The following is a 27,341-nucleotide window of genomic DNA, read 5'->3' on the forward strand; positions in this document are numbered from 1 at the left end:
GGAGATTCCTTAAAAAACTGGAAATAGAACTGCCATATGACCCAGAAATCCCACTCCTGGGCATACACACTGAGGAAACCAGATCTGAAAGAGACAGGTGCATCCCAATGTTCATCACAGCACTGGTTATAATAGCCAGGACAAGTAAGCAACCTAGATGCCCATCAGCAGACGAATGGATAAGTAAGCTATGGTACATATACACAATGGAATATTACTCAGCCATTAAAAGGAATACATTTGAATCAGTCCTAATGAGATGGATGAAACTGGAGCCCATTATACAGAGTGAAGTAAGCCAGAAAGATAAAGACCAATACAGTATATTGATGCATATATATGGAATTTTAAAAGATGGTAATGATAACCCTATATGCAAAACAGAAAAAGAGACACAGATGTATAGAACAGAGTTTTGGACTCTGTGGGAGAAGGCAACTGTGGGATGATCTGAGAGAATAACATTGAAACAAGTATACTATCAAGTGCGAAACAGATCGCCAGCCCAGGTTTAATGCATGAGACAAGTGCTCAGGGCTGGTGCACTGGGAAGATCCAGAGGGATGGGATGGGGAGGGAGGTGGGAGGGAGGATCGGGATGGGGAACACATGTAAATCCATGGCTGATTCATGTCAATGTATGGCAAAAACCACTACAATATTGTAACGTAATTAGCCTCCAATTAATAAAAATAAATAAATAAATAAATAAAAGAATAAAAAAAACCACACTGACCACGACCTTGGTTTTCACTGTGCTCTGAGTCTGGTCCTCTCCATGGCTGAATCTGGTCCTGTTTACAGCTTGTATCTGGCCCTCAATATGGCCAAACTCTGGTCCTCATTTTGGTCTGACTTTAGTCCTCTCTATGGCCTCATTCTGTCCGTCTCTATGGCCTGAATCTTTCCCTCACTACAGCGTGAGACATTGTCTCAATGGGTCCTGACTTGGGTCCTCACTGGGTCCAATGTCTGGTCATCTCTGAGCCCGAGGTCTGGTCCTTTATGGAGCCTGGCTCTGGTCATCTAATCTGGGCTGACACTGGTCCTCTCTACAGCTTTCCTCTCAATGGCCTGAATAATTGCCTCACTATGGCATCACCCTGTTCCTCAATATGGCATGGCTCTGGTCCTCCTTACATCCTAACATCTTCCTCAGAAGATCCTGAGTCTGGTTTTCACTATGCCCTGGCACTGTTTCTCATGATACGCTGACCCTTGCCCTCACTACATGCTGACCCTGGTTCTCTCTACAGCCTGAATCTGCTCCTCTCTACAGAGTGACTCTTGCCTCACAATGGTTTGATTCTTTGCCTCACTGGGGCCTGACTCTGGTCGTCACTGGGCCTTGAGTCTGGTCCACACTATGGCCTGACTCTGATCCTCAATACAGGCTGACTCTGGTCTCACTGCATGCTGACACTGTTCATCACTGGGCCCTGATTATGGTCCTGACTATGACCTGAGTCTGGTCAACACTATGGCATGACTCTCATCCTCAGTAGGGCCTGACATTCATGCTTACTTAGGCCTGACTCTTGTCCTCACTTCAGCCTCACTAGCATCCTCATTACATCCATCTCGTCTGCACTATGGACTCACTCTGCTCCTCATTATGCCCTCACTGTGATCCTCACTAAAGCCTCACTTTTGTGCTCACTACATTGTTATTCTTTTCTCTCAATTACCTGACACTGCTTCTCAGGATATCCTGACACCACTTCTCACTGTGACCTGACTGTTGTCTTCACTACACACTGACTCTTGTCCTCACTATGCACTGAGTTTGGTCTTCACTAGGCCCTGAATCTGGTCTCCTTAAGGCTTTACTCTGGTCCTCAAAATGGCCTGACTGTGAACCTGACTATGGCCTGAGTCTGATCCTCTCAACTGCTTGACTCTCTGCCTCACTACGGCCTGACACTTTGCCACACTGGGCCTAACCTGGCCCTCGGTGGGCCCTGACTCTGGTCCTCGCTATGGCTTGACTGTTTGCCTCACGATGACCTGATTCTAGTTCTTGAAATGTCCTGACTTTGGTCCTCTCTATGGCCTGACTCTGGTCCTCTCTGTGGCCTGACTGGTCCTCTCTATGGCCTGACTCAGGTGCTCTTTACACCCTGAATCTTTGTCTCACTACCAACTGATGCTTTGCCTCACTGGGCCTGATTCTGCTCCCTGGGAAGAGTCAGTTGTGGGCCCTGAGTCAGTTCTTCACTGGGCACTGAGTTGGTCCACACTATTGCCTGACTCTGATCCTCAACACGGCCTGAATCTGGTCCTCACTACGGCATGACTGTTGTCATCACTAGGGCCTGACTCTCATGCTCACTAGGACCTGACCCTTGTCCCTACTACATCCTGACTCTGGTCCTCAATGGGCCCTGATCCTGTCCTCGCTGGGCCCTGACTCTTGTCCTCACTAGGACCTGGTTTTTGTCATCACTACCACTGACTCCTACCAGTCCATCCTAAAGGAGATCAGTCCTGGGTGTTCATCAGAAGGACTGATGTTGAAGTTGAAACTCCAATACTTTGGCCACCTGATGCAAAGAGCTGACTCATTTGTAAAGACCCTGATGTTGGGAAAGATTGAGGGCAGGAGGAGAAGGGGACGACAGAGGATGAGATGGCTGGATGGCATCACCGACTCAATGGACATAGGTTTGGGTGGACTCTGGGAGTTGGTGATGGACAGGGAGGCCTGGTGTACTGCGGTTCATGGGGTCGCAAAGAGTCGGACATGACTGAGTGACTGAACTGACTGACTGACCACTGACTCTGTCCTCTAGGTCCGGACACTTTGTCTCATTATGACCTGACTCTTTGCCTCAATGGGGCATGAATCTTGTGCTCTCTGGAGCCTGAAACTTCTTCACTGGCCCTTGATTCCTGTCCTCACTATGCCGTGACTCTGGTCCTCACTGTGCCCTAGTCTGTTCCTCACTGGGTCCTGACGGTGGTCCTCACTATGGCTTGACTCTGGTCATCACTAGGGCCTCACTCTGGTCCTCTCTTGGGCCTGACCATGGTCCTCTGTACACCTCAACACATTGTCTCACTGGGCCAGTCTCTGGTCCTCACTAGGCCGTGATTTTGCTCCTCACTCATACTAACTCTATCCTCTAACAGCAAGATTCTCATAATCACTAGGGCCTGAAGCTTGGGTCTACTAGGGTTTGACTCTGGTCCTCACTAAGCCCCGACTTTCTTCCACACTATGGTCTCACACATGTCCTCACTACATCCTCACTTGAGTCCTCACTCTGGCATCACTGGGGTGCTCACGATGGCATCACTGTGGTCCTCCCTAAGTCCTCACTCTGTTCCTCTCTACAGCCTCACTCACTAAGGCCTGACTCAGGTCCTCATTATGGCCTCAATCTAGTCATCTCTACATTCTGATGGTTTGCCTCAAAATGAACTGACACTTTGCCTCTCTGGGGACTGACTGTGGTCCTCTTTGTGCCCTGGGTCTGTTCCTCACTGGGCTCTGACACTAGTCTTCACTATGGCCAGACTCTGGTCCCCACTATTGCCTGTCCTTGGTCATAACTAGGGCCTGATTCTCATCTTCATTAAGTGCTGACACAGGTCCTCTGTATGTTCTGACACTCATCCTCATTAGACACTGACTCAGGTTTTCACTGTGCCCTGAATCTGGTCCTAACTGGTCCCTGACTCTGTTCCTCACTAGGGACTGACTCTTTTCCTCACTTTGGCCTGACTCCCATCCTCACCATGGCCTGACTTTCCTCTCTGGCCTGACACTTTGCCTCCCTATGGCCTGGTTCTTTGTCTCACTGGGCCATGAAACTTGTTCTCTGTGGAGCTAACATTTTTCCTCACTGGACTCTGATTTTGGCCTTCACTACAGCATGACTCTCATCCTCTATATTAAGAGGGCCTGATTTTCATGCTCACTAGGTCCTGAATCTTGTCCTCAGTATGCCCAGACTCTGGACCTCACTAGCCACTGATTCTCTTCCTCAATGGGCTCTGATCCTGGTCCTCTCTATGGCTTGACCCTGGTCCTTTCTACATCCTGAATCTGGTCCTTTCTATGGCCTACTCTTGTCCTGTCTATGGCCTGATTCCTTGCTTCACTACAGTCTGATATTTTGCTTCCTTGTACTCACTGAGCCCTAATCTTTGGCTAATTATGGCCTGCCTGTTTGCTCAGTGGGACCTGACACTGATCCTCAGTGGGCCCTGACTCTGGACATTCTACAGCCTGAATATGGTCCTCACTATGCCCGGATTCTGGTCCTCACCAGGGTCTGAGTCTCATTCTCACTAGGGCATGACTCTCATCTTCTCTACCTCCTGACACTCGTCCTCACTAGCTTCTGACTCTGGACCTCAATGCGTCCCAAGTCTGGTCCTCACTGGGCCCTGATTATGGTACTCAGTACATCTTGACTCTGATCTTCACAGGGGCCAACTCTCATCCTCACTTTGGCTGACAATGTCCTCTATGGCCTGACACTTTGCCTCACTATGGCCTGACTCATTGATTCACTGGGATCTGCCTCTTGTCCTCACTGGAGCTGTCCCAGATTATGGTCCTCCCTATGGACTGATTCTAGTCCTCATTTTGTCATGACTCTCATCCTCAATAGAGCCTGTACTCGTGCTCACTAGGGCCTGTCTTTCATCCTCTGTAAGCCCTCACTGTGTTCCTCACTGTGCCCTGAGTCTGTTCCTCACTTGGCCCTGAAACTGGTCTCTTTAAGGCTTGAATCTGGTCTTCTCTATGCCCTGAGTCTGGTCCTTTCAACTGCTTGACTCTTTGCCTCTCTAAGGCCTGACACGTTGCCACTCTGGGCCGGGCCTGACTCTATTGCTCAATGAGCCCTGCCTCTGGTCCTCTCTATGGTTTGACTCTTTGCCTCACAATGAGCTAATTCTAATTCTCCCAATGGCCTGATTCTTTTCCTCTCTATGGACTGTTTCATTGACTCATATGGCCTGACACTTTCCTCACTGGGCCCTGAGTTGGGTCCTCACTGGGTCCTGACCTGCGTCCTCACTAGGCCCTGAGTCTGGTCCTTACTATGGCCCTATTCTGGTCCTCACGAAAGCCTATACTCATCTCACTAGAGCCTGACTCTGATCCTCTCTATGCCTATGTCTCTTTGCCTACTATGGCTTGAGTTTTTTCTTCCCTAGGGCCTGACACTTTGGCTCAGTGGGGCCTGACCCTTTCATCATGAAGCCTATAAAAATTCCTCACTAAGCATTGATTCTAGACCTCGCTGGAGGCCAACTATAGTCGACACTGCCTGCTGAATCTGGTTCTCACTGGGCCGAGTCTGGTACTCATGAGGGCTTGACTCTGGTGCTCACCAGGACCTGACTCTCATCCTCTCTTTGGCCTGTTTCTCATCTTCACTTCAGCCTGACTCTCATCCTCACTATGGCCTATGTCCAATATGTCTTGACCCTTTGCCTCATGACAGCTTGACACTTTGCCTCACTGGGGCCTGACTCTTTTCCTCTCTGGAGATTGACACAGTTCCTCACTGGGCCCTGATCCTGGTCCTCACTACAGCCTGACTCTGGTCCTAGTACGGCATGAATCTGGTCCTGACTAGGATCTGACTCTTGTGCTTACTAGAGCCTGACTCTCATCCTTAGTATGTCCTGAATCTGGTCCTCGCTTGGCCCAGAGTTTGTTCCTCACTGGGCTCTGATACTTGTCCACTCTATGGCTTATATCTGGCCCACTCTATGACCTGACTTTGGGTCTGTCTATAACTGAATCTGTTCCTGTCTACAGCCTGAATTGGTCCTCCCTATGGCCGAACTCTGTTCCTTCCTCTCTACAGCCTGAATCTTTGACACAGTACTTACTGATGCTTTCCTCAATGGGCCCTGACTTGGGTCCTTAATGAGCCCTTAAAATTTTCCTTTGCAGAGCCTGCCTCTGATCCTCAGTATAGCCTAACTCTGGTCCTCTATAGCTTTACTCTTTCCTCTCCATGGCCTGAATAAGTTCCTCATTATGGCATGAACCTGTTTTTCATGACTGCATGATTCTGGTCCTCACTCATCCTCACTCTTTTCCTCACAAATACCTGAATCTGACTCTCTCTATGGCCCTGACACTGTTTCTCACAATACTCTGACCCTTGTCCTCACTAGGGGCTGACCCTCGTTCTCACTACACCCTGAATCTGGTCTTCTCAACTGCCTGACTCTTTGCCTAAGAATGGCTTGAATCTTTGCCTCACTGATGCTGACTCTCACTGGGCCCTAAGCCAGGTCCCCTGGGCACTGCCCCTGGTCCCCACTAGGGCCTGCCTCTGGTCCTCTCTAGGGCCTGACTGTTTCTCACTAGGGCTTGACTCGCGTCCTGTGTCCTGACACTCGTCCTCACTATACACCATCTATGGTCCTCACAGCACCCTTATTTTTTTCCCGACTATGGTTTGACTCTGGTCCTCACTTAAGCCTGATTATCATCCTCACTTTGGCCTGACTCTCATACTCACGAGGGCTTGTCTGTCTTCCTCATTCTAGTCTAACTCTCATCTGCACGATGGCTAGACTCTTATCTTCACCATAGCCAGAGGTCCACTATGGTGGACACTTTGCCTCACTATGGCCAACTGTTTGCCTCTCTAGGATCTGACTCTTGTCCTCACTGGAGACTTACACTGTCTTCACTGGTCCCTGATTCTGGTCCTAACTAGGGACTGATTCTTGTCCTCACTATGGCATGACTCTCCTCCTCACTAGGGCCTGACCCTCATCCTTGCCCTGAATCCATTTGTCACTCGGCCCTGATTCTGTTCCACACTGGACTATGACATTGGTCCTCTCCACAGCTTGACTCTGGTCTTCGCTGTGACCTGGCTCTGGTCCACTGTATGGCCTGACCCTTTGCCTCACTGGGCCTGACTCAGGTCCTCACATAGCCCTGATTATCATCCTCAATACATCCTGATTCTTGTCCTAAGGCCTAAATCTTTCCCTCACTACTGACTGACTGTTTTCCACACAGGGACCTGACTCTGGCCCTCATTGACCCTGATTCTGGTCCTCTCTAGGCCCTTATCTGGTCCTCACTACAGACTGACTCTGTCCTCATTAAAGCATGATCCTCATCATCACTAGGGCCTGAAATTCCTGTCTATAAGGGCCTGACTTTCGTCTTACTATGGCCTCAGATATGTCCTCACTATGTCCTCACTCTAGTCCTCAGTCTGGCCTCACTCTGGTCCTCACTAAGTCCTCTCTCTGATCCACTCTATGGCCTCACTCTGGTCCTCACTAGGGCCTGACTCTCATCCTCACTTGGGCCTGACCCTCATCTTCAGTAGGGCCAAACCCTTGTCCTCACTGTGGCCTGACTCTTGTCCTCACCATGACCTGACTGTGTCCTCTATGGCCTGACACTTTGCGTCACTATGACCTGACTCTGACTCACTGGCTCATGAATCTTGTCCTCACTGGAGACTGATACTTTTCTTCCCTGGGCCCTGACTCTGGTCCTCACTGGGCCCTGACTCTGGTCCTCACTGGGGCCTGACTCTGGTACTCTCTATGGCCTGAGCCTGTACCTGTCTGCGACCTGATCCATTGCCTCACTGGGCCTCACTCTGGTCCTCGTTAGGCCCTGATTTTGGTCCTCATACAGACTGACCCTACCTCATACACAGCATCATTCTCATCATCACTAGGGCCAAAGGTCATGTCTACTAGGGCCTGACTCTGATTTCGTCCTCACTATGTCCCCATGCTAGTCCTCAATCTGGCCTCGCTCAGTTCTCTCTGGCATCGCTCTGGTCCTCACTAGGGCCTGACTCCCATCCTCACTAGGGACTGATCTCGTCCTCACTATGTCCCCATGCTAGTCCTCAATCTGGCCTCGCTCAGTTCTCTCTGGCCTCGCTCTGGTCCTCACTAGGGCCTGACTCCCATCCTCACTAGGGACTGATCTCGTCCTCACTATGTCCCCATGCTAGTCCTCAATCTGGCCTCGCTCAGTTCTCTCTGGCCTCACTCTGGTCCTCACTAGGGCCTGACTCCCATCCTCACTAGGGACTGATCTCGTCCTCACTATGTCCCCATGCTAGTCCTCAATCTGGCCTCGCTCAGTTCTCTCTGGCCTCGCTCTGGTCCTCACTAGGGCCTGACTCCCATCCTCACTAGGGACTGATCTCGTCCTCACTATGTCCCCATGCTAGTCCTCAATCTGGCCTCGCTCAGTTCTCTCTGGCCTCACTCTGGTCCTCACCAAGTCCTCACATTAGTACTCTCTATGGCCTCACTCTGTTCTTCACTACTACCTGACTTTGGTCCTCACCATGGCCTGATTTTCATCCTCATTACGGTCTCAATCTAGTCCTGTCTATAGCCTGACACTTTGCCTCGCTGGGACCTGATCCTTGTCCCCCCTGGGCCCTGATTCTGTTCCTCACTGGGCTCTGACACTAGCGTTCACTACAGCCTGGCTCTGGTCCTTACTATTGCTTGACCTTTGTCCTCACTAGGGCCTGACTCTCATCTTCATTTTTTTCTGACTCTTGTCCTCTCTACCTCCTGAATCTTGTCCTCATTAGTCACTGACTCAGGTTTTCACTGAGCCCTGATTATGGTCCTCACTAGGACCTGACACTCTTCCTCACTTTGTCCTGACTCTTGTCCTCAACCGGGCCTGACTCTGTCCTCTATGGCCTGACACTTTGTGTCACTACTTTCTGACTCATTGCTTCACTGGGCCATGAAACTCGTCCTCCCTGGAGACTGACACTGCTCCTCACTGGGCTCTGACTTTGGTCCTCACTACAGCCTAACTCTGGTCCTGACTACGTCAAGACTCATTTCAATAGAGCCTGATTGTCATGCTCACAAGGACCTGATTCTCGTCTTCTACACTCTAACTCTCTTCCTCTCTAGGCACTGATTCTCTTCCTCACTGGATCTGATCCTGGTCCAATCTATGACTTGAATCTGGTCCTTTCTACACCCTGAATCTGGTCCTCTATACAGTCTGACTCTGGTCTGACAGCCTGACTCTTTGCCTCACCATTGCCTGACATTTTGTTTCACTGGGTCTGACTTTGGTCCTTCCTGACTTTTGACTCACTATGCCCTGACTCTTTGGCTCACTGGGAATTGACACTAGCCCTCAGTGGGCCCTGAATGCTGGACATCACTGCAGCCTTAATATGGCCCTCACTATGCACTGATTCAGGTCCTCATTACAGTCTGAGTCTCATCCTACTAGGGCCTGACTGTTGTCTTGCCTATGTCCTGCCACTCGTCCTAACTACATCTGACCCTGGACCACAATGTGCCCTGAGTCTCATCCTCACTGCACCCTGATTCTGATCCTCACTACCTCTTGACTCTGATCCTCACTAGGACCTGACTTTCATTGTCAGTTTGGCCCGACTCTCATTTCCCCATGGCCTGACTCTCATCCTCACTATGGCCTGACTCTGTCCTCCATGGCCTGAGACTTTGTGTCACATGACCTGACTCTTTGCCTCACTCTGTCATAAACCTTGTCCTCACTGGACACTGATGCTGCTGCTCACTCAGCCTGAATTTGGTCCTTACTATGGCTGACCCTGGCCCTAAGTGGCCCCTCACTCTGGTCTTCTCTATGGCCTGACTTGGTCATCTCTAAGGCCTGGCACATTGCCTCACTTTGACTTTGCACCTCATTAGGCCCTGATTCCGGTCCTCACACTGACTGATTCTGCCCTCACTACAGCATGGCCCTCATCATCACTAGGGCTTGAACCTCTTGTCTGATAGGGCCTGGCTCTCGTCTTCAGTAGCACTAGACTCTCATCCTCACCACGGACTGAATCTGTACTCTATGGCCTGACACTTTGCGTCACCACCTCCTGAGTCTTTGCCTTGCTGGGTCATGAATCTTGTCCTCACTGGAGACTGACCTTGCTCCTCACTGGGCTCTGATTTTGGTCCTCATTACAGTCTGACTCTTGTCCTCACTATGGCGTGACTCTCGTTCTCAGTAGGGTCTGACTCTCATGCTCACTAGGATATGAGTCTCACCTCAGTAGGCCCTGAGTCTGGTTCTCACTAGGCAGATTCTCTTCTCACTGGGCTCTGCTCCTGGTCCACTCTACGGCTTGACTCTGGTCCTTTCTACATCCTGAATCTGGTCCTCTGTAGGCCCTGACTCTGGTCCTCTCTGTGGCCTGACACTTCGCCTCACCTTGGCCTGACTTTTTGTTTCACTGGGCTTGACTCTGGTCCTCCCTGTGCCCTAACTCTTTGGCTCACTAGAGCCTGACTCTTTGCTTCACCGGGATCTGACACTGGTCCTCTATGGACACTCATGCTGGACATCGCCTAGCCTGAATATGGTCCCCACTAAGTCCTGATTCTGGTCCTCACTAGGGTCTGAGTCGCATCCTCACTAGGGCCTAAGTGAGCACGAAGGTCAGGCCTTATTGAGGGTGAGTCATCCATAGTGTGGACCACAGTCAGATCATACTTAAGACCATATCAGGGCCCAGTAATGAACAGTGTCAACAGGCAGTGAGGGCCAGTCAGGCCATATTGAGGGTCAGAGTGAGGCACAGTGTGGACCAGACACAGGTTCCAATGAGGAACCAACACAAGGTCCTGTGAGGAGCAGAGTCCTATGCAGTGAGGCAAAGCACACTGTACCCTGACACTCACCCTCACTAGACACTGACTCTGGACCTCAGGGTGCCCCGAGTCTCATCCTCACTCAATGATTCTGGTCTACATGTTGACTGTGAACTTCACTAGGGCTTGACTCTGTCCTCACTTTGGCCTGAATTCTCATCCTCACTAGTGCTTGATTCTCATCCTCACTTTGGATGACAATTTCCAAGTAGTGGGTTACTCTCAGCAGACAGAATGCTGGGAAACCTATATACCTTCATTGAATGAATGGCAATAAATAGACTGTTTTCCGGGCATCTATTGTTCAGCAACTGTCTAGATTCTAAGATGTGAGAACACCACGTTTCCACAGAGGCCCTAATCTCCAGAGTCACAACCAGGATGTTTCCCTGCAATTTCTGAGCCTTGTGAACACATTCCTAGGTCATACTGGGACTACCCATGAGGAAACAGGCTGCAGGAGTGCGTCTGACAGAGCTGAGTACCATACTGTTTTTATCTAGTTTAGTTGACATTCCACTGGGAATGGTCTTGCTGCAAGGAGTTGCAGGCTGCCTGCTTGCTTCAGAAATCCCAGGGTTTTGACCACAGATATTGCTGTCATGAGTGGGACAATTGGACTGATTTTCAAGCAGCTGCTAAGCCCCGGCCTACTATGGCCAACAGAGAGAAAATGCTAATTTTGCAACAAGGTCCAGTATCCAGGTTCACACTCAGTATGTGTCCCTGCAGTATCCAAGAATTTTCCAGGCTGACCTAGGATCACTGGATCCTTCTTACAGAGAAAACTTGATGGAACAGATATTTTGATGTTTGTTTGCTTTTCCCTTTGAGTGTGGGGACTTCCCTACTGTAACACAGGTGAGGGGATATTTTTATTTTAAAATGACCTCCAGGCAAAGATTTCTAAGTAGTGGGTTACTCTCAGCAGACAGAATGCTAGGAAACCTATGTTCCTTCACTGAATGAATGGCAATAAATACAGTGGTTTTCAGGCATGTAATTTCAGCAACAGGCTAGATTCTAAGATGCGAGGTCACCATGTTTCCACAGAGGCCCTAATCCTCAGAGTCACAGCCAGGATATTTCCTTGCACTTTCTGAGCCTTGTGAACACATTCCTGAGTCATATTGGGACTACCCATGAGGAAACAGGCTGCAGGAGTGTGTCTGACAGAGCTGAGTGCCAAACTGTTTTTATCTAGTTTAGTTGACATTCCACTGGAAATGGTCTTGCTGCAAGGAGTTGCAAGCCTCCTGCTTGCTTCAGAAATCCCAGTGTTTTGACCAAAGATATTGCTGTCATGAGTGGGAAAACAGCAATTGGACTGATTTTCAAGCAGCTGCTAAGCCCCAGCCTACTATGGCCAACAGAGAGAAAATGCTAATTTTGCCAACAAGGTCCAGTATCCAGGTTCACACTCAGCATGTGTCCAAGCACTATCCAAGAATTTTCCAGACAGACAGGATCACTGGATACCTCCTACAGAGAACTTCATGGAACAGACGCTTTGACGTTTGTTTGCTTTTCTCTGTGAGTATGGGGGCCTTCCCTATGGGAACACAGGGGAGGGGAAATTGGTACTTAGAAATGACCTTCAAGCAAGAATTTCCAAGCAGGCTGTTACTCTCAGCAAACAGAATGCTGTGAAATCTATGTTCCTTTGATGAATGAAAGGCAAAAAAACAAAAACAAAAAAAACCAGTGTTTTCAGGCATCTATCAGCAACTGTCTAGATTCTAAGATGTGAGAACTCCAGGTTCGCACAGAGGCCCTAATTTCCAGAGTCACAGCCAGTATGTTTCCTCACATTTCTGAGCCTTGTGATCCCATTCCTAGGTCATACTGGGCTTGCCCATGAAGAAACAGCTGCAGGAGTGTGTCTGTGAGTGCCAAGTGCTTTCTAGTGTTGTTACCAAATGAATTGCCCTGCCACTGGAAATGATCCAGCAGCAAGGAACTGCAAGTTGCCTTCTTGCTTCAGAAATCCCAAAGGTTTGACCAGATATTGCTGCCACAAGTAAGAAAAGAGCAATTAGATGATTTCCAGGCAGTTTCTAGGCCACATGGTTTTAGGGCCAACAGAGAGAAAATGCTAATTTTGCCAACAAGGTCCAGTATCCAGGTTCACACTCAGTATGTGTTCCTGCAGCATCCAAGAATTTTCCAGACAGAGCTAGGATCACTGGATCTCTCCTACAGTGAAAACTTGATGGAACAGACTTTGGATGTTTGTTTGCTTTTCTCTGTGAGTGTGGGGGCCTTCCCGATGGTAACATAGTCAGGGGAAATTATTACTGAAAAATGACCTCCAAGCAAGCATTTTCTAGCAGTGTGTTACTCTCAGCACACAGAAAGCTGGGAAAGCTATGTTCCTTCAATGAATGAAAGGCATGAAAACAGTGTTTTTCAGGCATCTATCTACTAGGAACTGTCTAGATTCTAAGATGTGAGAACCTCAGGTTTGCACAGAGGCCCTAATTTCCAGAGTCAACACCAGTATGTTTCCCTGCATTTTCTGAGACTTGTGAACACATTCCTAGCTCATATTGGGTCTGCCCCTGAGGAAACAGGATTGGGAAATTGTCTAAGGGTTCTGATTGTCATACTGTTGTTACCTAGATTAGTTGACATTCTAATGGAAATGATCTTGCCACAAGGAGTTGCAAGCCGCCTGCTTGTATCAGAAATAGGAAAGGTTTGAGCAAACCTACTGATATCACAAGCAGGAAAACATCAGTTCGATGGATTATCAGGCAGCTGGTAGCCCACACCCTTTTAGGGCCAACAGAGAGAAAATGCTAATTTTGCCAACAAGGTCCAATATCCAGGTTCACACTCGGTATGTTTCCCTGCAGTATCCAAGAATTTCCAGACAGACCTAGGATCCAGATCCAGGTTCACTGGATCCTTCCTACAGAGAAAACTTGATGGAATTGACATTTTGATGTTTGTTTGCTTTTCTTTGTGAGTATGGGGCCTTCCCTACTGTAACACAAGTGAGGGGAAATTTTTACTTAAAAATAATCTCCAAGCAAGGTTTCCAAGTAGTGTGTTACTCTCAGCAAACAGAATTCTGGGAAACCTATTTTCCTTTGATGAATGAAAGGCAAAATAAGAGAGTGTTTTTCAGGCATCTGTCAATCAGCAACAGTCTAGATTCTAAGATGTGAGAACTCCAGGTTTGCACAGAGGCCTTAATTTCCAGTCACAGCCAGTATGTTTCCCGACATTTCCAAGCCTTGTGAACCCATTCCTAGGTCATACTGGGACTGCCCATGAGGAAACAGGCTGTGGAAGTGTGTCTTTGAGAGCTGAGCTGTAGTGAGAGAAGTACTAGGCACAGAACTCTGCTCAAGGCGGTGTTCTCTCAGGAAGATCCAGTGGGCCCTGCTTGTGTCTTCACATTCTGATTTGGAAACATGATATGCATGAACCTCAAGTGCCCGGGCCTGGTGCACTGGGAAGACCCAGAGGAATCGGGTGGAGAGGGAGGTGGGAGGGGGGATCGGGATGGGGAATACATGTAACTCCATGGCTGATTCATGTCAATGTATGACAAAAGCCACTGCAATGTTGTGAAATGGTTGGCCTCCAACTAATAAAAATAAATGAAAAAAAATAAAATAAAATAAAACATAATGAAAAACATTAAAAAAAAAAAAATGAACCTCAAAAACCAAGTTTTTGGTTCAAGCTCTATTTCCTGCCTCAGGCAACTAGCGTCTTCCAACACTCCTCACTTCGGTTTTCTGGAGATTGACAACTTCCTACTCTAATCCTCAAGTTTTCTGAACTGAAAGAGATGCTTGCAACTCCTCACTAGGAGCTCATCTCAGAGCACATTTTCACCTATCCAGGTTAGTTATAGGTAGAGAACTAGCAAGTCACAGAACTCTCTTCTCAAACCAGTGTACCCAGAGAGGAATCCAGAGTTCCCTGTGTCTTTCCCTTCTTCAGAATCATGCTGTGTGGAAATCTAGCAAACCAAGCTTTTGACTCAAGCTGTACATTCCAAATCAGAAATCTAGTTGGTTTTATTTGCCTTTGTTTTATTCAGATTGACAACTTCCTACTTTAATCCCCGAGCTTTCTGAAAGAAAGAAGCTGCTTGTCATGCCTTGGTAGTTCTTCTTCTCAGAGGTCAAGTCCACCTAGAAAGGTTAATTATAGTTAACTGTCTGCTCAGACAATGATTCTCCCAGAAGGATCCATTCAGCCCTTCTGTATCTTCATGTTCTTCAGAAACATGCTGTGTGTAATCCTTGAACCCCAGCTTTGAGTTAAAGCTCTCTTTTCTGCATCCAAAACCTAGGTGCTTTTACACTGAAAGTTACTTGGAAAACGCTTTGCTTGCTTTTGTGTTATTTGGTTCTATAACTTCCTTAGTCAAATCCTGTTGGTTTTGGAAACCAAAGAAAGCTGCTTGCAACTCCTTATTAGAGGGTCATCTCAGAGTACATTTTCACCTAGGCAGGCTAGGTAGACTTTTGAGTACTCTCTCATCACAGAACTCTCTGTTCCAAGCCAGTGTTCTCACAGAAGGATCTGAGGGCCCAGGTTGTGTCTTTCCATTCTTTCGAATCATGCTGTGAACCAAGAAATCAAAACTTGCTTTCTAAAGCCTCTTTTCTGCCTCAGAAAAGTTAGATTTTACAGTGTAAGTTACTGTCAAACCCTTTGGTGGCTTGGCTTTGCTTCTGATCAATCACTTCTAGGTCTGATTCTTGAGTTTTCTCAAAGAAAGAAGCTGCTTGCACCCCCAAATCTATGTGTCCAAAGTGTGGACTAAGAGTGCTGTCTGCTCTGTCAGTAAATGAAGGGTGTGGCAGTGATCAGCAACTGCATTCACCTTGAAGGTGTGTCCTGAGGGAACTCAGGATGGAAATGATAAATGCCCTCCCTCTTACAGTGACCCATTGCAGCCACCCCAGCTCAGGTGCAGCTGAGGAGATTCTGATGAAAAGCATAGGACATTGGCTCCAGGTAGCTGAGGTCATGTCAGAAGAATGAAGTCAGTGAGCTCAGACTCCAGCATCCTCCCATACATGGAAAGCACTAAATTCCTTGACATGTCTAGTTTTCCTTTAGTAACAGTGATCTTTTGATGTTCCCACTACCTAGCTTTTTGTTGCAAAAACTCTTATATGTTCTGACTCTATCCTTGCTTCCTTGGAGCAGTTTTTCAGTTACCTGAGGTGCTGTTTCCCAGGCTTGAAGTCCCAAGACTGTCCACCAAAAAACATAACTCTCAAATTCAAGGTTGTGCAGTTCTTCTGGTTTTTGTTTCAGCCTACTAAACCTAACCCCCATTTCCTTTGAGAGGTGACTAGGTCATGAGGGTGGGACTCCCATGATGGAATTAGTGCCATGATGACAGAGCCCTCACAGAGCCCCTAACCCTTCCCCCACGTGAGGACACAGCAAGGAGATGCTGTCTGCAAACCAGGAAGGGGCTTCGCCAGACAGTGAATATGCCAGGGCCTCCATCCTGGATGTCCAGCCTCCAGAACTGAGGAACATAGAGGCCTGTGGCTTATAGGCACCCAGGTCAGGGCATTCTCACCACAGCAGCCAGAATGGACTAAGACATGGCCATTCAGCCCATGTGGTCCCACAGAACTTCGAAGGCTGAGTGACAGGTGGCACTGACTAGCTGGGTGAGAATTTGGGGAAAGTCTTTACTAAGGCAGATTTTCCCTCCAAGCTTCTCCAAGCAGCCTGGGTGAAGTCTGCTGTCAGGGGCAGGAAGGGTCTCAGCTGACTACTGTAGTCAGTGGTCATGAGTAAGGCCTGTCTATACCCACTGAAAGTCACAGGAATGAAATTCCGGGCCCAGTTAAATTTTTCATCCCAATAGGTGTGAAAAATGAATAATTTATCTGCAGCACAAAGACAGGTATGATCTTCCCAGTCAGTGTGAAGTACAAGCTTTTTGTTCTAAACAATAGGACTCCAGGGTACTTTCAAAGGTACTTTTAATATAGAGTTAACAGAACAGAGCAGCACAATTCAGGGCTCGCCCTGGGGGAGGGGGCACTGAGAGAACAAGGTGCTTGAACATGAATCAGCTATTTGTCTGACAAATAACTGCAGAGTTTGAAAGATGGATGATTAATATCTTTGCAGATTTGTCAAATCTTTTATTAATGTTCACTCACTTAGGTAATAAGATTTGTATTTATATAATTTCCAATTTTAACTTAAAATGAGATAACAGCAAATGTAATCTCTGAAGCAGTAAAGGTTTGTGCATATGCTTGCACAAAATCTATAGAATGCACAAAAGAAACTGTTATTTAAAGAATGAATTATGAATCTCATTATACAGATAAAATGTATATGAAGTGGAAAATATACCAAATGTGAAACAGAGTATTTTTCATTAGGTAAAGCCAAAACGTTATACCGAAGGTACATTTTATTTGTTTTTTAAATTTTTATTTTATTTATCAAAGGCATATTTTAAATGTATTAGTCTTTTTTGTGTGAGAAAATTTAAGTTGTAAGAATGCCTAAGCTGTTGAATTTTATATATGTAGATACAACCAATATTTTTTAAACAGAAATTAAATGTTAATGATACTCAATCTAGTAAATGTATAAAAAGGAAAAAATATACAAAGGTAAATGATAAGATCTTAGTCAAAAGTGATAAATAAATATATCTTAAAACATTTGGCCAATAACACCTCACTTCTTTGGGCCTTTGTTTCTTTATCTGTGATTGGCTTAGAGGTTACCAAAGTGGAGTAAAACTCCAACTAGATTGAAAATGTTGAAGTTTGTATGAGTTGATTGGTTACTCATTCCCTTAGGAAATTTCCCAAGGGAAATCCCCTTGTCAAGTACTCTAGCACACACAGACAATGCTGGTTATAAACGAGCTCATGGCATTTGATTTCCCATGACCAAACCCACGTACTCAGTCATTCCTTTTGCTCTGATGAGACAGTTGGTCAGGGCTCCCTTTCAAAGCCTTGTTACTGGTGGTGAGGGATCAATGACCAATGCACTAAAACCTTGATATTGTTCAGTAGTTTAGTTGTGTCTGATTCTTTGTGACCCCCATGGGCTGCAACACTCCAGGCTTCCCTGTCCTCCACTATCTCCCAGCATTTGCTCAAATTCATGTCCATTGAGTCAGTGATGATATTCAACCATTTCATCCTCTGTTACCCCTTTCTCCTCCTGCACTCAATCTTTTCCAGCATCAGGATCTTTTCCAATGAGTTGAGTCTAAATGTCCTTTCCTAAATGATGATGCTGTTAAAGTGCCACACTTAATATGTCAGCAAATTTGGAAAACTCAGCAGTAGCCACAGGACAGGAAATGGTCAGTTTTCATTTCAATTACAAAGAAAGGTAATGCCAAAGAATGTTTAAACTACCATACAATTGTGTTCATTTCACATGCTGGTAAGGTAATGTTCAAAATCCTTCAATCTAAACTTCAGCAGTACGTGAACAGAGAACTTGAAGATGTATAAGCAGGATTTACACTTTAACAGCATCATCATTTAGGATTAAAATCCTAACACTTAGGATTTTAAATAGCTCAGCTGGAATTCCATCACCTCCACTAGCTTTGTTCATAGTAATGCTTCCTAAGGCCCACTTGACTTCACACTCCAGGATGTCTGGCTCTAGGTGAGTGACCACACCATTGTGGTTATCTGGGTCATTGAGACTATTTTTGTACAGTTCTTCTGTGTATTCTTGGCACCTCTTCTTAATATCGTCTGCTTCTGTTAGGTTCTTGCCACTTCTGTCCTTTATTGTGCCCAGCTTTGCATTAAATGTTCCCTTGGTATCTCTAATTTTCTTGAAGAGATCTCTAGTCTTTCCCATTCCATCACTTTCCTCTATTTATTTGCATTGTTCACTTAGGAAGTCTTTCTTATCTCTCCTTGCTATTCTCTGGAACTCTGCTTTCAACTGGGTATTATCACTCTCTTTCTCCTTTGCCTTTCACTTCTCTTCTTTTCTCAGCTATTTGTAAGGCTTCCTCAGACAACCATTTTGCCTTCTTGCATTTCTTTTTCTTTGGGATGGTTTTGGTCACTGCCTCCTGTACAATGTTACAAACCTCTGTCCATAGTTCTTCAGGCACTCTGTCTACCAGGACTAATCCCTTGAATCTATTTGCCACCTCCACTGTATAATCAGGGATTTGATTTAGGTCATATCTAAAAAGTCTGGGGCTTCCCTGGTGGCTGAGATGGTAAAGAATCCACCTGCAATTCAAGAGACCTGGATTCAATCCCTGGGTTGGGAAGATCCCCTGGAGAAGAAAATGGCAACCCACTCCAATATTCTTGCCTGGAGAACCCCACAGACAGAGGAACCTGATGGACTACAGTCCATGGGTTGTAAGGAGTCAGACACGACTGAGAGGTCTAGTGGTTTTCCCTACTTTCTTCAACTTAAGTCTGAATTTTGCAATAAGGAGCTCATGATCTGAGCCACAGTCAGCTCCTGGTCTTGTTTTTGCTGACTGTATAGAGCTTCTCGACCTTCACCTGCAAAGAATATAAACAATCTGACTTTGGCATTGATTGTCTGGTGTGTTCATGTGTAGAGTCATCTCTTGTGTTGTTGGAAGAAGGTGTTTGCTATGACCAGTGTGTTCTATTGTGAAACTCTGTTAGCGTTTGCCATGCTTCATTTTGTACTCAAGGCCAAACTTGCCTGTTACTGGAGGTATCTCTTGACTTCCTACTTTTGCATTCCAACCATGAAAAAACATCTTTTTTTTATGTTAGTTCTAGGTCTTGTAGATCTTCATAGAATCATTTGACTTCAGCTTCTTTGGCATTATTGGTTGGGGCACAGACTTGGATTACTGTGATACTGAATGATTTGCCTTGGCAACAAACCAAGATCATTCTGTCATTTTTGAGATTGCACCCAAGTACTGCATTTCAGACTCTTTTAGTGAGTATGAGGGCTACTCCATTTCTTCTAAGAGATTCTTCCCCACAGTAAATATAATGGTCTGTGAACTGCAAATGCATGGGAAGCACTGCTACATGTACCAACAGTCGTAACTTGGTGGTTTAATGACTCTCTAGAAGTTAATAGCTTGTACTGTCAGACTTTAATTTTTTGGGCTCCAAAATCACTGCAGATGGTGATTGCAGCCATGAAATTAAAAGACGCTTACTCCTTGGAAGGAAAGTTATGACCAACCTAGATAGCATATTAAAAAGCAGAGACATTACTTTGCCAACAAAGGTCCGTCTGGTCAAGGCTATGGTTTTTCCAGCGGTCATGTATGGATTTGAGAGTTGGACTGTGAAGAAAGCTGAGTGCTGAAAAATTGATGCTTTTGAACTATGGTGTTGGAGAAGACTCTCGAGAGTCCCTTGGACTGCAAGGAGATCCAATCAATCCATCCTAATGGAGATCAGTCCTGGGTGTTCATTGGAAGGACTGATGCTGAAACTGAAACTCCAGTACTTTGGCCACCTCATGCGAAGAGTTGACTCATTGGAAAAGACCCTGATGCTGGGAGGGATTGCAGGCAGGAGGAGAAGGGGACAACAGAGAATGAGACGGCTGGATGGCATCACCGACTCGATGGACATGGGTTTGAGTAAACTCTGGGAGTTGGTGATGGACAGGGAGGCCTGGCATGCTGCGATTCATGGGGTCATGAAGAGTCGGACACGATTGAGCGACTGAACTGACTGACCCTAAAGTATCTCTTTAAAGGTACCTCCTGTCCCACATCTACATATACTGTTCAAGTGATAATTTAATAATACTGTCTGACTAATTGTAGGGGGAAGGTGTCTTGTCTGCACCTGTTTGGATTCCACCAGGGAGTTGGGCCTCATACATCCTCATCTTTGTGTGAGGCAGCCTTCCCTCTGCTTCTGGTCCAGTGCTGCTGTCCCTGGTCCTGCCCACATCCCTGCTGAATGATTGATCGATGGCTCAAACAAAGCCCCACTTGCGTCTCTGACAGCATTGGCTCCTGCTTTTCCAAGAGGCTCCCCTTTTAGCTTTGGTTTCCCCAGAAGATATACTGTTTCTTTTACCTTAAGTTTCTGTCTTTTGCCCAGAGTTCTCTGGGCCTCTGTAAAGGGTGACGAACGCTGGGCAGTGCAGACTCATGTCCCACCCCAGTCTGCCCCCTGCCTGCCTTCTCCCACTTCCACCTGCCCCCCTACCAAGCCCAGGGCAGGTGCAGAGAGTCCTGCTCCACCGCCCACAGCCCAGGAGGAGTCAGAAGACCCAGGGCAGAACACGCCTGCCCCCTACCCCCATGCCTCTTTGGTAAGAGGGCCATTGTGAGCTGAAGGTGACTGGGGGGCAGTGGCTCCCCTCCCTACTTTCTAGAAGCAGGACAGAAGTGCCCAGACCCGACTCCAGCTCTCCCCAGCTCTTGCGGCCACCCACACACACCCACATCCTCTGTGATCCCTCCCCTCCATCGAGGCCTCCCCCAGGCTCCGCCCCGACAGGGCTAACACAGAGCAAGCGCAGGAAAGGTTCCTGGAGCACCAAGAAAACCTCTGCAAGCTGGGTGAGAGGGCAAAGCGGGCAGCACGGAGCTCAGAAAACTCAGGAAGGACACCCTGGGAGGCAGCACAGCCGCCCAGCTCGCGTGGGCCTCTCAGCAGGGCATCTCTGCAACAGCTGACTCTGCCCTCCTGCTCAGGCACTGAAGCCTGGGTCCTCGCTCCCCTTTTCCATGCTGACTAGTAATTTTACCAACAAAGGTTGAGTCTTTCCTAATTCAAAGTGGTACAAGCATTGGGACTTCTCTGGTGGTCCAGTATTTAAGACTCTGACCTCCCCATGCAGGCAGTGTGGTCAGGGAGCTAAGATCCCAAATGCTGCAAAAAAAAAAAAAAAAAAAAAGGGTATGTGCATAGATAAAATGCATCTATAAAAAAATAAGAATGCACATTGGAAACATGAGTGGCATCTGAAGGAAATTAAAGAGTCAACAATTAACCAACTTGGCCAACTTGGTGTTTTAATTACTGTTAGTTACAGATTCCCTTCAGCCACGGTTGCAGCAGCCGCTGAGAAGGCAGAGGAACCAGGAAAGCCGATGCAGTCTGCTCATGGTCTCCAAAGAGCCTGGGCCACAGCTGGGCTGCGGCAGGACCCTAGCCGGACACATGTATTCATCCTCAGGGTGACAAGCAGGGCTGGCTTGCTTCTCCTCCGGGCCTAGACCTTCTAACAGACAAGGCCTCTGTGGTCTCTAGACAGGAGACGACACACCATGACTTAGAGTGATAAACCCTGTTTTATTCTCACACTCACGCCCCAAAGCTGCAGGCATGCTGTAAGGGCATCAAAGATAGCAAATAATGAAGCCTGCAGAGAAATATATGTGTGTGTTAGCACAGCCAGGAGTTTCAGGATCTTCTGACATTTAAAAAATCTAGCATGAATTTCATTAGTGTTCTTTAGCTCTTTGCTCACATGGACTTCAATTTTTACAAAAGTATGGATTTCATGTTTCAAATTACAAGTATTCTGGTGCACCAAATACCCACCCACATTGAGTAGCTAGTCTTTTCTTTGTTGACGTTGGTTGTCTGGTTGTGCAGTTGGTTGTGTCGTTGTGCTGTTGGTTGGTTTAGTTCATTGTAAATTTGGTTGTGTGGTGGGTTGTTTAAGTGACTGGCTAGTTGAGTGGCTGTGTTATTGATTGCTTTAGTTGGTTGTGTGGTTGGTTGTTTGAGTGATTGGCTGGTTAAGTAACTGTGTTTTTGACTGGTTTCATTGGTTGTGTGGTTGGCTGAGTCATTGGTTTGGGGGTTGGTTGTTGAGCAACGGGCTGGCTAAGTATCTGTATTGCTGATGGGTTTAGCTGGTTGTGTGGTTGATTGGTTCTTTTATGATCCCAGCTGCTGAATTAATTGTGCTGCTCACTTTTTCCCACACAGCCACTCCTGACCTCTGGTGTGCTTTCTATCCTCATTCATCCTCTTATCTCTACTCCCTCTTCCCTCTCTTTGCCATGGACAGTCTTTCTACCATGGGTCTTTTTATGTGAATACATTCTTGCAAAATTTCTACTATTGTTTTATTTACATGGATTTTTGTGAAAATGTTTTATGTGGCCAAGTCATCATCGTGTTTCTTACTTTCCCTCTGAGCATGTTATTTTAGCACTGCACCTGTGAGGCTACATGTCCATCTAATTTGTTGCTTCTAACACACACATTACATCCCCATCCACAGGTGGACACAAGGCAGCTTCCTGCTTGCAGCCACCACAAGTGATGCTGATGCAAGGACCTTTGTGGTGAGCTCAAGGACCTGTGTGAACTTCCCTGAGCAATGCGCCCAAAGCAGAGCTGCAGAGCCATAGGTGAGGCCCGTGCTTGACTAAGGTGGTTCTTGGGTCTTCTCCAAGCTGGCTGCCCTGCCCAAACCTCCTCCAACACCTGGTAAGAGCCCACTTTCTAAACTCTCCTGGGTGCTTTCATTTGTTTTCCCACAAGACTTACAAGTTCTGTGTGCTCAGCTCTGGGGGTTTACGTTTGCACCGTAGGAGCCCCTGTGCAGCTTTCTTCCTGTGCTTCGGAAGCTGGGGGTCCTCCCGGGCTCGACCACCCATCCTGTTCTTGGCACTCCCGTCTCTCGCTTCTGGTCCATAGCAGCCTCGGACCTGCCCTCCCTCCTCACACCCTGCGCTGAGTCCCTGGCCGTCATCCACTCTTCCATTCAGGAAGCGTTCACTGAGTCCCACTGTGTACTGAGCCCCGACCCACTGCTGAGGACACAATGTCAACAGCAGGTGACATACTCCCAGGCCTCCTGGAGGGTCCTGGCACCCGCAGGCGGGCACAGTCGCAGGTCACACAGACACGCAGGGGGCTAGACAGCGTAGTGAGAGCCAAGAAGGATGAGTTCAGGGGCTGGCAGAATTGGGGAACAGCTGGGGGCCCAGGGGTGTGAGGAGGAAGTGGCCTGAGGGATGAGCAGTGAGCGGAGAACAGGGAAGACACCCCCAACACCTGTTGGGAGGGGAGTCCTGTTCAAGCTGCACCTGGCCCCATCCAGGGAACCTCTGCTGTACCTTCTCCAGAGACCCAGGAAAGGCACAGATGCTGGGCGAGGCTCAGGGCTCAGAGCTTCTTAACTCACCCTCATCTCAACCATGACCACCTTCTTTGCAGGACCTGATGTGGCCAAGTCCTGAGCATCTGGGCTTAGTCAGCATGGGCTGTCAGTTGCTCAGGCCATGTAACAGCGGACCACAGACTGGGCGTGTAAACCATAGACATCTATTTCTCAGTCCTGGAGGCTGGACCTCCAAGATCAGTGTCAGAAAGGTATAGTGATTAAGAGCTTCCTGGTTCACAGATGGCGTCTCCTCACTGTGTCCTCATGTGGAGGAGGGGCTGAGAGCTCCGTAGGGTCTGTTATCAGGGCAATGATCCCAAGCATGGGGACCCCACCTTTATGGCCCCACCACCTCCCAAAGGTGCCCCCCCTAAAACCATCACCTGGGGGTTAGGATTTTTGGAGGGTCATAGATCATAATAAGTTACAGTAATGAGATGCATAGATGAATTTGGGTGGGGGGAGGGCAAACGTTCAGTCCACAACCGGCTGCTCTTCCAGGTAAATCGTGTTGGTTCCTGTTTCTTATACCAACAGACCAGAATTACAGCTTCCAGTTCTGCCTTCCCCATCATTGTAGGTCATGAATCTGTGCCTTTAAAAAGCCTCTTCACTGCGCTTTGGGGGGGAATTCAGAAGGAGAGGGAAGAGAAGGGAGGGGAAGCTGTCTGAACACTGTTTCCAAGTTTCCTTCCTAGCTTCCTTCTGTGACACCCATTCCTGGCAGCCTTGCATCTGTACTGAACACAGCTGACCGGTCCACCTACTGCACCAGATGCTCACATCTACCTTGATCACAACCCAGTCATGTTCACACCTGGCATCCAATCGGGCCCCTCAGCAGCCCCTCCTGTGAGAATAGACCCCCTGAGTGGGGGGACGTCGTGCGACACTCCCTCATGCAGGCCTGGCTCTGGGGAGGATCCCTCTCTGTTCTCTCTACATTGAGGGAAGGGCAGAAACTGATACTGACCTTTGGTCACATGGGTCTGTCTTGCCCCTGGAGCCCAAGAAGGTGAGGGCTGCTGGGGTGGTGACATTGTTGTAATTTAAACTTGGTTTCCATTCCAGGTTCCTGACACAGCCTCTGAAACCCTGGATTCTCCAGCATGACACACGACTTTTTATGTGTAGGGAGGTGTCTCTTGGTGAGGCCCCAGGGCTGCAGGATTGGGCTGGTGGCCATGGGACCATCCTGTGACTAGAGGGTTGGGCCTTTCAGCCCTAACCTGACCTCCCTGAGGAGAGGAAAGAGCTCCTCCCCCGCCCTCCGCATCCTGTCCTTAGCGCCACTGGTACTACTATTCACCTGTTCGTATCACTGTTCTCTTGAAGACTTACATTGGTCCCAAACTGCTGAGTGGGAGACTCTTGAAGCTGTTTTGCCATCACTCCGATATGTCCTTTCACAGCTGTGAGCATCTACTTGCTTCCGGAACAAGACAGTCTGCACTCACCTCGCAGTTGTCTCCACGCCTGGAACTGGCTGCTTCTCCAAGGAGCCTGGTTAACCAGGCAGAAGTGGGGGCAACACTCCGCCTCTCAGGGTCCCAGATACACTGGAAAGGTGCTGAGGACGCTGTGAGCTGTGCTTGTGTGTATCAACATTTACCACACTAGGAATTAAACAGAAAATTTAAAATACACACTTAATTTTAAAAGAACAGTAATAAACCCCTCGTATGTTAACAGGAATAACACACTTAAGTAAAAAGTATAATTTTAAAAACAAAATTTTTAGCAAATTTACTATAGAATGGGAAAAGAGAGGAGTATGTTAATATTCTTTCCTGATAATTATGGGTAATTTTTATACAATAGCCAACCTCAACAAGTTGAAGTTTCTTAAAGGCTGGCAGTAACTGGAATATGAAAATCACGTCAAATTCCAGCTTTCAGGTAAAGATCTGACTTTTGTCACAGGCTACAAGTACTGTCAGTATGCATTATATATCACACAACATATAACAGTGCACACATGGCATGTGATACACAATACCGCAAAAGACATGCAATGCATGTGTGTGTGTATATATATATATATATACATATATACGTGCATTTGTATAATGTCTTTAACCTTTGCAGATGGAAACTTCAGCTGGGTTCCAGGTGCGGAGGGCTTGCTGGGTTATTTCAAGACCCAGCCCACGTCTCCCACCAGCCACCTCTCTTCCCTCACAGCCTCACTGGCAAAGTTTTGTTTGTTGTGAAGTGTTTGAATTTTTTTGTAACCTGATTCGGGAGGACAGTTCAACCAAACCTTCGTTCTGTGTGTGTTTCCCTTCCCACAGCCAGTCAACCAAAAACTTGTCACAATTTCGTTTTTTATCATTTTCTTTCTCATCTGCATTGACGACACAGGCTGCCCAGTTGGGCTAAAAGAGACTCAGACCTTTGAGAACAGGACAACAAGCCTTCTCGAAGCATCTGTGCCCTGCCCCGCTGGGAGGCCTGAGAGCGCCGAGACCCTCCAGCCTGGGGGCTCCGTCCATCCTGACACGAGTGTCTGGACTGGAACGCAGTCAGGGGAGCTACGTCCATGTGCATGGTTTGTCTCTCCTGCTGCCCCTGCGACCTCTCTCCTGCTCAGGACTGGAGGAAGCAGGGAATTCTGCCAGCCGGTCCTTCCTCCTTCCCAAGAGCACAATTACCCCTCACTTCTCAGTCTTCTGCCTGGAGCGCCGCACCTGGCCTAACAGCAGACACTCGGGACCCCTGCCCCTCCACACCCCACCCAGGCCCTGACCCCACACCCCGAACCCAGACCATGTGCTGAAGGCAGACAAGCCTGTGCCCTTGGTTGACCCCTGTCACAACACCATGGACGTGGAGGGAGAGGGGCACTCACAGTACCTCCAGGGGCCGTGCTTCCTCAGGCCCAGGGTGCACAGGCCTCCCTGGTGGGAAGAACGAGCCTGGCTCGCCCTGACCTGTGGGCCCCGGAAGTGTGGGGGCCGGCACCAAGGAGCACCTGTGTCCCCTCCCCAACCTGCGTAAGGCACCCAGGGCCCTTCCGAGCCTCTCCGACCTCCAGGACCAGACTCTCTTCCACAGCCCCCTCCTCACCTCCTGAGCGTCACCTCTCTGCCTCTCTCTTCTCTGTTCACCCCACAAACCCCAGGTGGACACACCTGGGGAGGCCTCGCCTGGTGGGCTTCTCAGGAGCTGGGCCTTTGGGGGTAGATTAAGGTCAGGGGAGGTCACAGGGCAGACCTACTCTGACGGGGTCGGGTTCCTCTCTCCCCACAGAGGAAAGGCCAGGTGAAGACCCAGAGGGTGCGCCTGCAGGCCAGGCAGAGGCCCTCGGCACCCAGCAGGCCTAGGTTGGGGACTCCAGCCTCCAGGATGGAGGGGTCAGCGTCCACCTGACAACGTGCGGCTGGAGGCATACACGGCTCTTGGTGAGGTGTCCTGAGGGCTGCCCGCTGGCCCCCGGCCCTGCACTCCGGCTATGCCACCTCATCCTCATCGGCCACCACTCTGTGAGCCACGTTCTACTGATGACCCAGGCAGGCAGGAAACCCCCTTTCCTACTGACAGTTTGCTGAGGCTGTCTTCAGCCAGACTGAGATGCTTAACTCCCCCATCTGGTAACA

General features: G+C 48.1%; 1 long non-coding RNA gene across 1 annotated transcript; it reads right to left on the reverse strand.

Moving 5' to 3' along the window:
* Window positions 1–7,477: 7,477 nt before the first annotated feature.
* Window positions 7,478–9,073, reverse strand: LOC122432558. Its single transcript, XR_006266875.1, has 3 exons — window positions 9,018–9,073; window positions 8,893–8,899; window positions 7,478–7,545 (listed from the first exon to the last, which is right to left on the reverse strand). It is a non-coding gene; the product is annotated as an uncharacterized LOC122432558 (long non-coding RNA).
* Window positions 9,074–27,341: the final 18,268 nt, after the last annotated feature.

The sequence above is a fragment of the Cervus canadensis genome, chromosome 31 (assembly GCF_019320065.1).
Source record: "Cervus canadensis isolate Bull #8, Minnesota chromosome 31, ASM1932006v1, whole genome shotgun sequence".
NCBI lineage: Eukaryota > Metazoa > Chordata > Mammalia > Artiodactyla > Cervidae > Cervus > Cervus canadensis.